The following is a 14,157-nucleotide window of genomic DNA, read 5'->3' as shown; positions in this document are numbered from 1 at the left end:
AGTTAGTGTGTTACATGCTTAAGTAGAAAAGGCCAGAGAAACATCGGTCCCGGAACCGATGCTTAGGCCCAAACAATGTTTTGTGAGCAATGCTAAAACCATGGGGCTAGTAGTACTAGCAACGTTCCCTTTCAATGTCCAATCCCCGGGGCAAAGAAGGGAGGGGGTGGACACATCCAGCAAAGCTTCAGAGTTGACACCAGCACAGCAGACACACAGACGCTTTCAAACAAAACCAAGCTGATTTTTACCAGAGATGATCAGGGGGAAAGCGCGAACGCAGTCCCCCACTACCACAAATTATGCAGTCGAGTTTCCCGCATTTGGGGAAATCGCAGGGGTCAGCACACCCGGAGTGCAATGGATGAGCCTCGCCCTGGGAGAACCACCTTCGTGATCATGGTATCTCCCCTGCCAGGTAAGTATGAGTTGGACTAGGGCTGGGGAGGCCCGCTGCTCGGGCACACCCCCGTCACTGAAGGAGGTTTACCTGGGGAGCATGCGCGAAGCGAACTCTCAGCTGAGGTCAACAACTGCAGGGAGGCCACATCTCTTCACCTGGAAGGGTGCCTTGTTGCTGAAGCACCCCCAAACTACATACGCACAAACTAGTGCAAGCATTCCCAGGGCACACTGCAGCAGACGGATTTGCATACGGTGATGTCATCCAAGCAGTCGGCCAAAGCTGGCTGCGAGCCTCGTCGGCGTATGAAAGGAAAAGGACAGGAAACAGGAAAAGTGCCGGGGGCGCGGGGCACGGCGGGCTTTCACGGGTGCCGTCTGGATGACTCCCAAGTCCGCCCTGCGTGGGGATCAAGGTGGGCAGCCACAGCACTTGAAGCACTCAGGCTGATTTCTTGCAGCAGCTGGACCGTGCAACAGCTCCAGGCCTGCTTTGCAAAGCAAGTGAAACAAGTGTGGGTCCTGCACCGCCCTCTATTGGTGGGATTACGCAAAGAACGCTGGAATGGCACAACAGCAAGGAAGCATGCAGCAAGCACACACAGGAGGAGAGGTCAGGACAGAGCGCGGCGCTGAGGGAAAGGTGGAAGCGCAGTTTACAGGGCGCAGGGGCCAAGTAGGGAGGGGAATCATTTGATGTTTCGCCGGAACCATCGGTCAGGTGGTTCCGATGTTTGACGCTTAACCCCGCGATGGTGAGGGAGCATCCGATGCTCCCTCCCCATTGCTAGGCTTCCCCCTCAACGTTGTCTTTGTGTGGGGCGCCGTGCGGCTGCGCAGGCTTGCTGGCAGCTGCACTCACCGTGCGGTACTTTGGGCTGCCGGCTGGCTCTCTTCGTGTCTGGTGCTCACAACCTAAGAGACCGAGGGCCTGATTGAGAGACGGACGCAACGCAGAGGTTACGCAGTGGAGAGCGGTTATTGGTGGTCTGCGCAAGCGTCTTGAGTCCCGCTGCGCACGGGTGAAATGTACTAGTTAGTGTGTTACATGCTTAAGTAGAAAAGGCCAGAGAAACATCGGTCCCGGAACCGATGCTTAGGCCCAAACAATGTTTTGTGAGCAATGCTAAAACCATGGGGCTAGTAGTACTAGCAACGTTCCCTTTCAATGTCCAATCCCCGGGGCAAAGAAGGGAGGGGGGTGGACACATCCAGCAAAGCTTCAGAGTTGACACCAGCACAGCAGACACACAGACGCTTTCAAACAAAACCAAGCTGATTTTTACCAGAGATGATCAGGGGAAAGCGCGAACGCAGTCCCCCCACTACCACAAATTATGCAGTCGAGTTTCCCGCATTTGGGGAAATCGCAGGGGTCAGCACACCCGGAGTGCAATGGATGAGCCTCGCCCTGGGAGAACCACCTTCGTGATCATGGTATCTCCCCTGCCAGGTAAGTATGAGTTGGACTAGGGCTGGGGAGGCCCGCTGCTCGGGCACACCCCCGTCAACTGAAGGAGGTTTACCTGGGGAGCATGCGCGAAGCGAACTCTCAGCTGAGGTCAACAACTGCAGGGAGGCCACATCTCTTCACCTGGAAGGGTGCCTTGTTGCTGAAGCACCCCCAAACTACATACGCACAAACTAGTGCAAGCATTCCCAGGGCACACTGCAGCAGACGGATTTGCATACGGTGATGTCATCCAAGCAGTCGGCCAAAGCTGGCTGCGAGCCTCGTCGGCGTATGAAAGGAAAAGGACAGGAAACAGGAAAAGTGCCGGGGGCGCGGGGCACGGCGGGCTTTCACGGGTGCCGTCTGGATGACTCCCAAGTCCGCCCTGCGTGGGGATCAAGGTGGGCAGCCACAGCACTTGAAGCACTCAGGCTGATTTCTTGCAGCAGCTGGACCGTGCAACAGCTCCAGGCCTGCTTTGCAAAGCAAGTGAAACAAGTGTGGGTCCTGCACCGCCCTCTATTGGTGGGATTACGCAAAGAACGCTGGAATGGCACAACAGCAAGGAAGCATGCAGCAAGCACACACAGGAGGAGAGGTCAGGACAGAGCGCGGCGCTGAGGGAAAGGTGGAAGCGCAGTTTACAGGGCGCAGGGGCCAAGTAGGGAGGGGAATCATTTGATGTTTCGCCGGAACCATCGGTCAGGTGGTTCCGATGTTTGACGCTTAACCCCGCGATGGTGAGGGAGCATCCGATGCTCCCTCCCCATTGCTAGGCTTCCCCCTCAACGTTGTCTTTGTGTGGGGCGCCGTGCGGCTGCGCAGGCTTGCTGGCAGCTGCACTCACCGTGCGGTACTTTGGGCTGCCGGCTGGCTCTCTTCGTGTCTGGTGCTCACAACCTAAGAGACCGAGGGCCTGATTGAGAGACGGACGCAACGCAGAGGTTACGCAGTGGAGAGCGGTTATTGGTGGTCTGCGCAAGCGTCTTGAGTCCCGCTGCGCACGGGTGAAATGTACTAGTTAGTGTGTTACATGCTTAAGTAGAAAAGGCCAGAGAAACATCGGTCCCGGAACCGATGCTTAGGCCCAAACAATGTTTTGTGAGCAATGCTAAAACCATGGGGCTAGTAGTACTAGCAACGTTCCCTTTCAATGTCCAATCCCCGGGGCAAAGAAGGGAGGGGGTGGACACATCCAGCAAAGCTTCAGAGTTGACACCAGCACAGCAGACACACAGACGCTTTCAAACAAAACCAAGCTGATTTTTACCAGAGATGATCAGGGGAAAGCGCGAACGCAGTCCCCCACTACCACAAATTATGCAGTCGAGTTTCCCGCATTTGGGGAAATCGCAGGGGTCAGCACACCCGGAGTGCAATGGATGAGCCTCGCCCTGGGAGAACCACCTTCGTGATCATGGTATCTCCCCTGCCAGGTAAGTATGAGTTGGACTAGGGCTGGGGAGGCCCGCTGCTCGGGCACACCCCCGTCAACTGAAGGAGGTTTACCTGGGGAGCATGCGCGAAGCGAACTCTCAGCTGAGGTCAACAACTGCAGGGAGGCCACATCTCTTCACCTGGAAGGGTGCCTTGTTGCTGAAGCACCCCCAAACTACATACGCACAAACTAGTGCAAGCATTCCCAGGGCACACTGCAGCAGACGGATTTGCATACGGTGATGTCATCCAAGCAGTCGGCCAAAGCTGGCTGCGAGCCTCGTCGGCGTATGAAAGGAAAAGGACAGGAAACAGGAAAAGTGCCGGGGGCGCGGGGCACGGCGGGCTTTCACGGGTGCCGTCTGGATGACTCCCAAGTCCGCCCTGCGTGGGGATCAAGGTGGGCAGCCACAGCACTTGAAGCACTCAGGCTGATTTCTTGCAGCAGCTGGACCGTGCAACAGCTCCAGGCCTGCTTTGCAAAGCAAGTGAAACAAGTGTGGGTCCTGCACCGCCCTCTATTGGTGGGATTACGCAAAGAACGCTGGAATGGCACAACAGCAAGGAAGCATGCAGCAAGCACACACAGGAGGAGAGGTCAGGACAGAGCGCGGCGCTGAGGGAAAGGTGGAAGCGCAGTTTACAGGGCGCAGGGGCCAAGTAGGGAGGGGAATCATTTGATGTTTCGCCGGAACCATCGGTCAGGTGGTTCCGATGTTTGACGCTTAACCCCGCGATGGTGAGGGAGCATCCGATGCTCCCTCCCCATTGCTAGGCTTCCCCCTCAACGTTGTCTTTGTGTGGGGCGCCGTGCGGCTGCGCAGGCTTGCTGGCAGCTGCACTCACCGTGCGGTACTTTGGGCTGCCGGCTGGCTCTCTTCGTGTCTGGTGCTCACAACCTAAGAGACCGAGGGCCTGATTGAGAGACGGACGCAACGCAGAGGTTACGCAGTGGAGAGCGGTTATTGGTGGTCTGCGCAAGCGTCTTGAGTCCCGCTGCGCACGGGTGAAATGTACTAGTTAGTGTGTTACATGCTTAAGTAGAAAAGGCCAGAGAAACATCGGTCCCGGAACCGATGCTTAGGCCCAAACAATGTTTTGTGAGCAATGCTAAAACCATGGGGCTAGTAGTACTAGCAACGTTCCCTTTCAATGTCCAATCCCCGGGGCAAAGAAGGGAGGGGGTGGACACATCCAGCAAAGCTTCAGAGTTGACACCAGCACAGCAGACACACAGACGCTTTCAAACAAAACCAAGCTGATTTTTACCAGAGATGATCAGGGGAAAGCGCGAACGCAGTCCCCCACTACCACAAATTATGCAGTCGAGTTTCCCGCATTTGGGGAAATCGCAGGGGTCAGCACACCCGGAGTGCAATGGATGAGCCTCGCCCTGGGAGAACCACCTTCGTGATCATGGTATCTCCCCTGCCAGGTAAGTATGAGTTGGACTAGGGCTGGGGAGGCCCGCTGCTCGGGCACACCCCCGTCAACTGAAGGAGGTTTACCTGGGGAGCATGCGCGAAGCGAACTCTCAGCTGAGGTCAACAACTGCAGGGAGGCCACATCTCTTCACCTGGAAGGGTGCCTTGTTGCTGAAGCACCCCCAAACTACATACGCACAAACTAGTGCAAGCATTCCCAGGGCACACTGCAGCAGACGGATTTGCATACGGTGATGTCATCCAAGCAGTCGGCCAAAGCTGGCTGCGAGCCTCGTCGGCGTATGAAAGGAAAAGGACAGGAAACAGGAAAAGTGCCGGGGGCGCGGGGCACGGCGGGCTTTCACGGGTGCCGTCTGGATGACTCCCAAGTCCGCCCTGCGTGGGGATCAAGGTGGGCAGCCACAGCACTTGAAGCACTCAGGCTGATTTCTTGCAGCAGCTGGACCGTGCAACAGCTCCAGGCCTGCTTTGCAAAGCAAGTGAAACAAGTGTGGGTCCTGCACCGCCCTCTATTGGTGGGATTACGCAAAGAACGCTGGAATGGCACAACAGCAAGGAAGCATGCAGCAAGCACACACAGGAGGAGAGGTCAGGACAGAGCGCGGCGCTGAGGGAAAGGTGGAAGCGCAGTTTACAGGGCGCAGGGGCCAAGTAGGGAGGGGAATCATTTGATGTTTCGCCGGAACCATCGGTCAGGTGGTTCCGATGTTTGACGCTTAACCCCGCGATGGTGAGGGAGCATCCGATGCTCCCTCCCCATTGCTAGGCTTCCCCCTCAACGTTGTCTTTGTGTGGGGCGCCGTGCGGCTGCGCAGGCTTGCTGGCAGCTGCACTCACCGTGCGGTACTTTGGGCTGCCGGCTGGCTCTCTTCGTGTCTGGTGCTCACAACCTAAGAGACCGAGGGCCTGATTGAGAGACGGACGCAACGCAGAGGTTACGCAGTGGAGAGCGGTTATTGGTGGTCTGCGCAAGCGTCTTGAGTCCCGCTGCGCACGGGTGAAATGTACTAGTTAGTGTGTTACATGCTTAAGTAGAAAAGGCCAGAGAAACATCGGTCCCGGAACCGATGCTTAGGCCCAAACAATGTTTTGTGAGCAATGCTAAAACCATGGGGCTAGTAGTACTAGCAACGTTCCCTTTCAATGTCCAATCCCCGGGGCAAAGAAGGGAGGGGGTGGACACATCCAGCAAAGCTTCAGAGTTGACACCAGCACAGCAGACACACAGACGCTTTCAAACAAAACCAAGCTGATTTTTACCAGAGATGATCAGGGGAAAGCGCGAACGCAGTCCCCCACTACCACAAATTATGCAGTCGAGTTTCCCGCATTTGGGGAAATCGCAGGGGTCAGCACACCCGGAGTGCAATGGATGAGCCTCGCCCTGGGAGAACCACCTTCGTGATCATGGTATCTCCCCTGCCAGGTAAGTATGAGTTGGACTAGGGCTGGGGAGGCCCGCTGCTCGGGCACACCCCCGTCAACTGAAGGAGGTTTACCTGGGGAGCATGCGCGAAGCGAACTCTCAGCTGAGGTCAACAACTGCAGGGAGGCCACATCTCTTCACCTGGAAGGGTGCCTTGTTGCTGAAGCACCCCCAAACTACATACGCACAAACTAGTGCAAGCATTCCCAGGGCACACTGCAGCAGACGGATTTGCATACGGTGATGTCATCCAAGCAGTCGGCCAAAGCTGGCTGCGAGCCTCGTCGGCGTATGAAAGGAAAAGGACAGGAAACAGGAAAAGTGCCGGGGGCGCGGGGCACGGCGGGCTTTCACGGGTGCCGTCTGGATGACTCCCAAGTCCGCCCTGCGTGGGGATCAAGGTGGGCAGCCACAGCACTTGAAGCACTCAGGCTGATTTCTTGCAGCAGCTGGACCGTGCAACAGCTCCAGGCCTGCTTTGCAAAGCAAGTGAAACAAGTGTGGGTCCTGCACCGCCCTCTATTGGTGGGATTACGCAAAGAACGCTGGAATGGCACAACAGCAAGGAAGCATGCAGCAAGCACACACAGGAGGAGAGGTCAGGACAGAGCGCGGCGCTGAGGGAAAGGTGGAAGCGCAGTTTACAGGGCGCAGGGGCCAAGTAGGGAGGGGAATCATTTGATGTTTCGCCGGAACCATCGGTCAGGTGGTTCCGATGTTTGACGCTTAACCCCGCGATGGTGAGGGAGCATCCGATGCTCCCTCCCCATTGCTAGGCTTCCCCCTCAACGTTGTCTTTGTGTGGGGCGCCGTGCGGCTGCGCAGGCTTGCTGGCAGCTGCACTCACCGTGCGGTACTTTGGGCTGCCGGCTGGCTCTCTTCGTGTCTGGTGCTCACAACCTAAGAGACCGAGGGCCTGATTGAGAGACGGACGCAACGCAGAGGTTACGCAGTGGAGAGCGGTTATTGGTGGTCTGCGCAAGCGTCTTGAGTCCCGCTGCGCACGGGTGAAATGTACTAGTTAGTGTGTTACATGCTTAAGTAGAAAAGGCCAGAGAAACATCGGTCCCGGAACCGATGCTTAGGCCCAAACAATGTTTTGTGAGCAATGCTAAAACCATGGGGCTAGTAGTACTAGCAACGTTCCCTTTCAATGTCCAATCCCCGGGGCAAAGAAGGGAGGGGGTGGACACATCCAGCAAAGCTTCAGAGTTGACACCAGCACAGCAGACACACAGACGCTTTCAAACAAAACCAAGCTGATTTTTACCAGAGATGATCAGGGGAAAGCGCGAACGCAGTCCCCCACTACCACAAATTATGCAGTCGAGTTTCCCGCATTTGGGGAAATCGCAGGGGTCAGCACACCCGGAGTGCAATGGATGAGCCTCGCCCTGGGAGAACCACCTTCGTGATCATGGTATCTCCCCTGCCAGGTAAGTATGAGTTGGACTAGGGCTGGGGAGGCCCGCTGCTCGGGCACACCCCCGTCAACTGAAGGAGGTTTACCTGGGGAGCATGCGCGAAGCGAACTCTCAGCTGAGGTCAACAACTGCAGGGAGGCCACATCTCTTCACCTGGAAGGGTGCCTTGTTGCTGAAGCACCCCCAAACTACATACGCACAAACTAGTGCAAGCATTCCCAGGGCACACTGCAGCAGACGGATTTGCATACGGTGATGTCATCCAAGCAGTCGGCCAAAGCTGGCTGCGAGCCTCGTCGGCGTATGAAAGGAAAAGGACAGGAAACAGGAAAAGTGCCGGGGGCGCGGGGCACGGCGGGCTTTCACGGGTGCCGTCTGGATGACTCCCAAGTCCGCCCTGCGTGGGGATCAAGGTGGGCAGCCACAGCACTTGAAGCACTCAGGCTGATTTCTTGCAGCAGCTGGACCGTGCAACAGCTCCAGGCCTGCTTTGCAAAGCAAGTGAAACAAGTGTGGGTCCTGCACCGCCCTCTATTGGTGGGATTACGCAAAGAACGCTGGAATGGCACAACAGCAAGGAAGCATGCAGCAAGCACACACAGGAGGAGAGGTCAGGACAGAGCGCGGCGCTGAGGGAAAGGTGGAAGCGCAGTTTACAGGGCGCAGGGGCCAAGTAGGGAGGGGAATCATTTGATGTTTCGCCGGAACCATCGGTCAGGTGGTTCCGATGTTTGACGCTTAACCCCGCGATGGTGAGGGAGCATCCGATGCTCCCTCCCCATTGCTAGGCTTCCCCCTCAACGTTGTCTTTGTGTGGGGCGCCGTGCGGCTGCGCAGGCTTGCTGGCAGCTGCACTCACCGTGCGGTACTTTGGGCTGCCGGCTGGCTCTCTTCGTGTCTGGTGCTCACAACCTAAGAGACCGAGGGCCTGATTGAGAGACGGACGCAACGCAGAGGTTACGCAGTGGAGAGCGGTTATTGGTGGTCTGCGCAAGCGTCTTGAGTCCCGCTGCGCACGGGTGAAATGTACTAGTTAGTGTGTTACATGCTTAAGTAGAAAAGGCCAGAGAAACATCGGTCCCGGAACCGATGCTTAGGCCCAAACAATGTTTTGTGAGCAATGCTAAAACCATGGGGCTAGTAGTACTAGCAACGTTCCCTTTCAATGTCCAATCCCCGGGGCAAAGAAGGGAGGGGGTGGACACATCCAGCAAAGCTTCAGAGTTGACACCAGCACAGCAGACACACAGACGCTTTCAAACAAAACCAAGCTGATTTTTACCAGAGATGATCAGGGGAAAGCGCGAACGCAGTCCCCCACTACCACAAATTATGCAGTCGAGTTTCCCGCATTTGGGGAAATCGCAGGGGTCAGCACACCCGGAGTGCAATGGATGAGCCTCGCCCTGGGAGAACCACCTTCGTGATCATGGTATCTCCCCTGCCAGGTAAGTATGAGTTGGACTAGGGCTGGGGAGGCCCGCTGCTCGGGCACACCCCCGTCAACTGAAGGAGGTTTACCTGGGGAGCATGCGCGAAGCGAACTCTCAGCTGAGGTCAACAACTGCAGGGAGGCCACATCTCTTCACCTGGAAGGGTGCCTTGTTGCTGAAGCACCCCCAAACTACATACGCACAAACTAGTGCAAGCATTCCCAGGGCACACTGCAGCAGACGGATTTGCATACGGTGATGTCATCCAAGCAGTCGGCCAAAGCTGGCTGCGAGCCTCGTCGGCGTATGAAAGGAAAAGGACAGGAAACAGGAAAAGTGCCGGGGGCGCGGGGCACGGCGGGCTTTCACGGGTGCCGTCTGGATGACTCCCAAGTCCGCCCTGCGTGGGGATCAAGGTGGGCAGCCACAGCACTTGAAGCACTCAGGCTGATTTCTTGCAGCAGCTGGACCGTGCAACAGCTCCAGGCCTGCTTTGCAAAGCAAGTGAAACAAGTGTGGGTCCTGCACCGCCCTCTATTGGTGGGATTACGCAAAGAACGCTGGAATGGCACAACAGCAAGGAAGCATGCAGCAAGCACACACAGGAGGAGAGGTCAGGACAGAGCGCGGCGCTGAGGGAAAGGTGGAAGCGCAGTTTACAGGGCGCAGGGGCCAAGTAGGGAGGGGAATCATTTGATGTTTCGCCGGAACCATCGGTCAGGTGGTTCCGATGTTTGACGCTTAACCCCGCGATGGTGAGGGAGCATCCGATGCTCCCTCCCCATTGCTAGGCTTCCCCCTCAACGTTGTCTTTGTGTGGGGCGCCGTGCGGCTGCGCAGGCTTGCTGGCAGCTGCACTCACCGTGCGGTACTTTGGGCTGCCGGCTGGCTCTCTTCGTGTCTGGTGCTCACAACCTAAGAGACCGAGGGCCTGATTGAGAGACGGACGCAACGCAGAGGTTACGCAGTGGAGAGCGGTTATTGGTGGTCTGCGCAAGCGTCTTGAGTCCCGCTGCGCACGGGTGAAATGTACTAGTTAGTGTGTTACATGCTTAAGTAGAAAAGGCCAGAGAAACATCGGTCCCGGAACCGATGCTTAGGCCCAAACAATGTTTTGTGAGCAATGCTAAAACCATGGGGCTAGTAGTACTAGCAACGTTCCCTTTCAATGTCCAATCCCCGGGGCAAAGAAGGGAGGGGGTGGACACATCCAGCAAAGCTTCAGAGTTGACACCAGCACAGCAGACGCTTTCAAACAAAACCAAGCTGATTTTTACCAGAGATGATCAGGGGAAAGCGCGAACGCAGTCCCCCACTACCACAAATTATGCAGTCGAGTTTCCCGCATTTGGGGAAATCGCAGGGGTCAGCACACCCGGAGTGCAATGGATGAGCCTCGCCCTGGGAGAACCACCTTCGTGATCATGGTATCTCCCCTGCCAGGTAAGTATGAGTTGGACTAGGGCTGGGGAGGCCCGCTGCTCGGGCACACCCCCGTCAACTGAAGGAGGTTTACCTGGGGAGCATGCGCGAAGCGAACTCTCAGCTGAGGTCAACAACTGCAGGGAGGCCACATCTCTTCACCTGGAAGGGTGCCTTGTTGCTGAAGCACCCCCAAACTACATACGCACAAACTAGTGCAAGCATTCCCAGGGCACACTGCAGCAGACGGATTTGCATACGGTGATGTCATCCAAGCAGTCGGCCAAAGCTGGCTGCGAGCCTCGTCGGCGTATGAAAGGAAAAGGACAGGAAACAGGAAAAGTGCCGGGGGCGCGGGGCACGGCGGGCTTTCACGGGTGCCGTCTGGATGACTCCCAAGTCCGCCCTGCGTGGGGATCAAGGTGGGCAGCCACAGCACTTGAAGCACTCAGGCTGATTTCTTGCAGCAGCTGGACCGTGCAACAGCTCCAGGCCTGCTTTGCAAAGCAAGTGAAACAAGTGTGGGTCCTGCACCGCCCTCTATTGGTGGGATTACGCAAAGAACGCTGGAATGGCACAACAGCAAGGAAGCATGCAGCAAGCACACACAGGAGGAGAGGTCAGGACAGAGCGCGGCGCTGAGGGAAAGGTGGAAGCGCAGTTTACAGGGCGCAGGGGCCAAGTAGGGAGGGGAATCATTTGATGTTTCGCCGGAACCATCGGTCAGGTGGTTCCGATGTTTGACGCTTAACCCCGCGATGGTGAGGGAGCATCCGATGCTCCCTCCCCATTGCTAGGCTTCCCCCTCAACGTTGTCTTTGTGTGGGGCGCCGTGCGGCTGCGCAGGCTTGCTGGCAGCTGCACTCACCGTGCGGTACTTTGGGCTGCCGGCTGGCTCTCTTCGTGTCTGGTGCTCACAACCTAAGAGACCGAGGGCCTGATTGAGAGACGGACGCAACGCAGAGGTTACGCAGTGGAGAGCGGTTATTGGTGGTCTGCGCAAGCGTCTTGAGTCCCGCTGCGCACGGGTGAAATGTACTAGTTAGTGTGTTACATGCTTAAGTAGAAAAGGCCAGAGAAACATCGGTCCCGGAACCGATGCTTAGGCCCAAACAATGTTTTGTGAGCAATGCTAAAACCATGGGGCTAGTAGTACTAGCAACGTTCCCTTTCAATGTCCAATCCCCGGGGCAAAGAAGGGAGAGGGTGGACACATCCAGCAAAGCTTCAGAGTTGACACCAGCACAGCAGACACACAGACGCTTTCAAACAAAACCAAGCTGATTTTTACCAGAGATGATCAGGGGAAAGCGCGAACGCAGTCCCCCACTACCACAAATTATGCAGTCGAGTTTCCCGCATTTGGGGAAATCGCAGGGGTCAGCACACCCGGAGTGCAATGGATGAGCCTCGCCCTGGGAGAACCACCTTCGTGATCATGGTATCTCCCCTGCCAGGTAAGTATGAGTTGGACTAGGGCTGGGGAGGCCCGCTGCTCGGGCACACCCCCGTCAACTGAAGGAGGTTTACCTGGGGAGCATGCGCGAAGCGAACTCTCAGCTGAGGTCAACAACTGCAGGGAGGCCACATCTCTTCACCTGGAAGGGTGCCTTGTTGCTGAAGCACCCCCAAACTACATACGCACAAACTAGTGCAAGCATTCCCAGGGCACACTGCAGCAGACGGATTTGCATACGGTGATGTCATCCAAGCAGTCGGCCAAAGCTGGCTGCGAGCCTCGTCGGCGTATGAAAGGAAAAGGACAGGAAACAGGAAAAGTGCCGGGGGCGCGGGGCACGGCGGGCTTTCACGGGTGCCGTCTGGATGACTCCCAAGTCCGCCCTGCGTGGGGATCAAGGTGGGCAGCCACAGCACTTGAAGCACTCAGGCTGATTTCTTGCAGCAGCTGGACCGTGCAACAGCTCCAGGCCTGCTTTGCAAAGCAAGTGAAACAAGTGTGGGTCCTGCACCGCCCTCTATTGGTGGGATTACGCAAAGAACGCTGGAATGGCACAACAGCAAGGAAGCATGCAGCAAGCACACACAGGAGGAGAGGTCAGGACAGAGCGCGGCGCTGAGGGAAAGGTGGAAGCGCAGTTTACAGGGCGCAGGGGCCAAGTAGGGAGGGGAATCATTTGATGTTTCGCCGGAACCATCGGTCAGGTGGTTCCGATGTTTGACGCTTAACCCCGCGATGGTGAGGGAGCATCCGATGCTCCCTCCCCATTGCTAGGCTTCCCCCTCAACGTTGTCTTTGTGTGGGGCGCCGTGCGGCTGCGCAGGCTTGCTGGCAGCTGCACTCACCGTGCGGTACTTTGGGCTGCCGGCTGGCTCTCTTCGTGTCTGGTGCTCACAACCTAAGAGACCGAGGGCCTGATTGAGAGACGGACGCAACGCAGAGGTTACGCAGTGGAGAGCGGTTATTGGTGGTCTGCGCAAGCGTCTTGAGTCCCGCTGCGCACGGGTGAAATGTACTAGTTAGTGTGTTACATGCTTAAGTAGAAAAGGCCAGAGAAACATCGGTCCCGGAACCGATGCTTAGGCCCAAACAATGTTTTGTGAGCAATGCTAAAACCATGGGTCTAGTAGTACTAGCAACGTTCCCTTTCAATGTCCAATCCCCGGGGCAAAGAAGGGAGGGGGTGGACACATCCAGCAAAGCTTCAGAGTTGACACCAGCACAGCAGACACACAGACGCTTTCAAACAAAACCAAGCTGATTTTTACCAGAGATGATCAGGGGAAAGCGCGAACGCAGTCCCCCACTACCACAAATTATGCAGTCGAGTTTCCCGCATTTGGGGAAATCGCAGGGGTCAGCACACCCGGAGTGCAATGGATGAGCCTCGCCCTGGGAGAACCACCTTCGTGATCATGGTATCTCCCCTGCCAGGTAAGTATGAGTTGGACTAGGGCTGGGGAGGCCCGCTGCTCGGGCACACCCCCGTCAACTGAAGGAGGTTTACCTGGGGAGCATGCGCGAAGCGAACTCTCAGCTGAGGTCAACAACTGCAGGGAGGCCACATCTCTTCACCTGGAAGGGTGCCTTGTTGCTGAAGCACCCCCAAACTACATACGCACAAACTAGTGCAAGCATTCCCAGGGCACACTGCAGCAGACGGATTTGCATACGGTGATGTCATCCAAGCAGTCGGCCAAAGCTGGCTGCGAGCCTCGTCGGCGTATGAAAGGAAAAGGACAGGAAACAGGAAAAGTGCCGGGGGCGCGGGGCACGGCGGGCTTTCACGGGTGCCGTCTGGATGACTCCCAAGTCCGCCCTGCGTGGGGATCAAGGTGGGCAGCCACAGCACTTGAAGCACTCAGGCTGATTTCTTGCAGCAGCTGGACCGTGCAACAGCTCCAGGCCTGCTTTGCAAAGCAAGTGAAACAAGTGTGGGTCCTGCACCGCCCTCTATTGGTGGGATTACGCAAAGAACGCTGGAATGGCACAACAGCAAGGAAGCATGCAGCAAGCACACACAGGAGGAGAGGTCAGGACAGAGCGCGGCGCTGAGGGAAAGGTGGAAGCGCAGTTTACAGGGCGCAGGGGCCAAGTAGGGAGGGGAATCATTTGATGTTTCGCCGGAACCATCGGTCAGGTGGTTCCGATGTTTGACGCTTAACCCCGCGATGGTGAGGGAGCATCCGATGCTCCCTCCCCATTGCTAGGCTTCCCCCTCAACGTTGTCTTTGTGTGGGGCGCCGTGCGGCTGCG

The 14,157-nt window shown here is 56.8% G+C and overlaps 10 non-coding genes across 10 annotated transcripts; all 10 read right to left on the bottom strand.

Annotated features, from left to right (window-relative positions):
- Positions 1 to 262: 262 nt before the first annotated feature.
- Positions 263 to 426, bottom strand: LOC148430803 (U1 spliceosomal RNA). The gene has a single exon (XR_015877342.1). It is a non-coding gene; the product is annotated as a U1 spliceosomal RNA (small nuclear RNA).
- A 1,272-nt stretch (positions 427 to 1,698) lies between these two features.
- Positions 1,699 to 1,863, bottom strand: LOC148430802 (U1 spliceosomal RNA). The gene has a single exon (XR_015877331.1). It is a non-coding gene; the product is annotated as a U1 spliceosomal RNA (small nuclear RNA).
- Positions 1,864 to 3,135: 1,272 nt separating this feature from the next.
- LOC148430801 (U1 spliceosomal RNA) lies at positions 3,136 to 3,299 on the bottom strand. The gene has a single exon (XR_015877348.1). It is a non-coding gene; the product is annotated as a U1 spliceosomal RNA (small nuclear RNA).
- Positions 3,300 to 4,571: 1,272 nt separating this feature from the next.
- LOC148430800 (U1 spliceosomal RNA) lies at positions 4,572 to 4,735 on the bottom strand. The gene has a single exon (XR_015877347.1). It is a non-coding gene; the product is annotated as a U1 spliceosomal RNA (small nuclear RNA).
- Positions 4,736 to 6,007: 1,272 nt separating this feature from the next.
- On the bottom strand, positions 6,008 to 6,171 carry LOC148430799 (U1 spliceosomal RNA). Its single transcript, XR_015877346.1, has one exon. It is a non-coding gene; the product is annotated as a U1 spliceosomal RNA (small nuclear RNA).
- Positions 6,172 to 7,443: 1,272 nt separating this feature from the next.
- On the bottom strand, positions 7,444 to 7,607 carry LOC148430798 (U1 spliceosomal RNA). The gene has a single exon (XR_015877345.1). It is a non-coding gene; the product is annotated as a U1 spliceosomal RNA (small nuclear RNA).
- Positions 7,608 to 8,879: 1,272 nt separating this feature from the next.
- On the bottom strand, positions 8,880 to 9,043 carry LOC148430797 (U1 spliceosomal RNA). Its single transcript, XR_015877344.1, has one exon. It is a non-coding gene; the product is annotated as a U1 spliceosomal RNA (small nuclear RNA).
- A 1,264-nt stretch (positions 9,044 to 10,307) lies between these two features.
- LOC148430796 (U1 spliceosomal RNA) lies at positions 10,308 to 10,471 on the bottom strand. Its single transcript, XR_015877343.1, has one exon. It is a non-coding gene; the product is annotated as a U1 spliceosomal RNA (small nuclear RNA).
- A 1,272-nt stretch (positions 10,472 to 11,743) lies between these two features.
- LOC148430795 (U1 spliceosomal RNA) lies at positions 11,744 to 11,907 on the bottom strand. Its single transcript, XR_015877341.1, has one exon. It is a non-coding gene; the product is annotated as a U1 spliceosomal RNA (small nuclear RNA).
- Positions 11,908 to 13,179: 1,272 nt separating this feature from the next.
- On the bottom strand, positions 13,180 to 13,343 carry LOC148430794 (U1 spliceosomal RNA). Its single transcript, XR_015877340.1, has one exon. It is a non-coding gene; the product is annotated as a U1 spliceosomal RNA (small nuclear RNA).
- Between the last annotated feature and the right edge of the window lie 814 nt (positions 13,344 to 14,157).

Source organism: Taudactylus pleione, unplaced genomic scaffold, assembly GCF_031769625.1.
Source record: "Taudactylus pleione unplaced genomic scaffold, aTauple2 ptg003192l, whole genome shotgun sequence".
Taxonomy (NCBI): Eukaryota; Metazoa; Chordata; class Amphibia; order Anura; family Myobatrachidae; genus Taudactylus; species Taudactylus pleione.
This window is presented reverse-complemented; position numbering and strand designations above follow the sequence as displayed.